We start from the raw sequence: 2167 nt of genomic DNA, 5'->3' as shown, positions 1-2167 counted from the left end.
TGAACATTGGCATCCTCGAAAGAGTGTCCTTTATCCTTAAGATGCAGATGGACTGCTGAGTCTTGTCCTGTGGAGGTGGCTCTTCTGTGTTGTGCCATGCGCTTGTGAAGTGGCTGTTTGGTCTCTCCAATGTACAGTAGAGGTCTGAGCATTCCTCGCTGCACTGTACAGCATACACTGTACAGCATCACCTCTCGGATGAGAGGTGAAACGTCTTCAAGCAACTTAAAAAAGTCCAGACGCTTTTCTTTGCAAGCTCCTTTGACTACGATGACCTGGATGACTGAGAACCTTCACAGACACTTGTTATCAAATACTGAATTTATCCAATGCTGACAATTGACTCTCTAGGTTACAGGACAACAGTTTAACTTTTGTGGGGGGAAAAAAGATTCTGGTTTGACCAACCAGTGATCAGACAATAAATTTAGTTGTTAATATAGTAAAATGGGAGATGCTTGCTGCTTGATTGATGCAGCACAAGTGATTTACTGTATGAGGGAAATTCTATTTTTGTGATAACATTTTGAACATGCATTTCTGTTGTCCTGTCATCTTAGTGGGTTAATAGCTGATATGCAAATTAGTTGATCGTTCTTAGATTATTGAAAGGTGATTGAATTTTAGCACGAGTGATGGGATGTGTTGGAGTTTGTTAGAGTGGAGACTCTAAAACACTGAGTTTCCTGTTTTGATGTGCGAGTGAATCCTGTACCTAGATACACAACTCTGAATACGTCAGAACAAACTTCTTTTGTGAAGTTTATGACAACATGTCACATGTTTTATGATGACGGGAGAAAAGGAAAACTGAATAAAATCTGTGGCCTAAATGAGTGAAGAGCACAGACCTGGGGATTAAACTCATAGCTAATAGGACATATTAGGATTATGTTGTGTGTTGTGCAGCTGATGGTTGGTTTGGAGTGAATCTAGCTGATGATTTTTCTTTTGTTGTGAAGTTGAGCCTGCCAATTAGTATGATGGTATGATAAACCATGCTAATGGTATGATTTACCCTCCTGAGATGAGGAGCTTGTGTCATGACTTAACAAGACCTTTTTATTTTGATACTTTCACAGTACACTGAAAGTTTTGTTCGATAATCTCTGTCGTTTGAGCAGATCTGCATGATTAGAACAGAAAGCGCTGTACGACACGTCGTCCAGGAAATTGTTACAAGTGAGTTTCTCCACATTAAAATGGGCTCAGGAGAAAGTCATTTATCTGGGGACAATTAGAAAGTTAGTTCCTGTCCAAAAAGGATTCAGTGATGTAACCCGAGCTAAAGTTCTTCTTTTTCTTTTTGAAATGACGTCATTTTGCTGAGAGTGGAAACGTATCAGCAAAGAAAGAAAGAATGAATGTATGAATGAATGAGTGAAAGAAAAAAAACTGATTGGTAAAAGCTGACAAAAGCTGTCAAGATTTTAGTGATGTAACACGACTGTGCGAAGTTAACCCCCACCTGACAAAGGTGCAGATGAATCTATGTGTGTTTCCTTTGACAGCCGCAGAAAGATGACGGCAACATTCGAGGTTGCATGATCATTTAACCTTTTAAGTGCCACTTTCTGTGTCTGTGCATCTACCAGGGGGTGTTATTCACTATCCTGTGTTGCTTACAGAGGAAACTGTGAGAAAGTGTGTATACACCTGCGCAGCGCTAACATTTGCATTTTCTTTTCTACAGCATTACAGTTCTTCATGTGATTTATACCAAGACAACTAGTTAATGTTTTTCTACTGCAGGATTTCTGGGTTTGTGTGTGTGAAGAAACTGTGTTTACAGGTTATGAGTTGGTGATGCTGTTACACTGTGTTTTGGGGAAAATGTGAAGGTTACTTTGATGATGTGAATAACATTCTTTCCACAGCTATGGATGGCTAACTTTATGGTCTTTTTATAGCAGCTCTGGAACCTGTCGACCTGCGTCTGACCACCGTCTGACCATGGTCAATGTGTATTGCTAATGTTTGTTTTTTCTAAGAGTATATGTAGAGGATTCAGCAGAAGCGGACAAGTGACATGAGAAAAACAAATAAGAGATGCAGTGTTTATGGAATAGTTTAATATGATGCTCATTAGCTGGCCACTTTGAGCCCATAGTAATATATGAGTGGAGTGACTTTGCTTAAGGGAAGTCACCGATTACATTAATGTTGA

This window comes from Haplochromis burtoni, unplaced genomic scaffold (genome assembly GCF_018398535.1).
Source record: "Haplochromis burtoni strain Fernald_Lab_line unplaced genomic scaffold, NCSU_Asbu1 Contig_3420, whole genome shotgun sequence".
NCBI classification, from domain to species: domain Eukaryota; kingdom Metazoa; phylum Chordata; class Actinopteri; order Cichliformes; family Cichlidae; genus Haplochromis; species Haplochromis burtoni.
Note: the sequence above shows the minus strand (reverse complement) of the source record.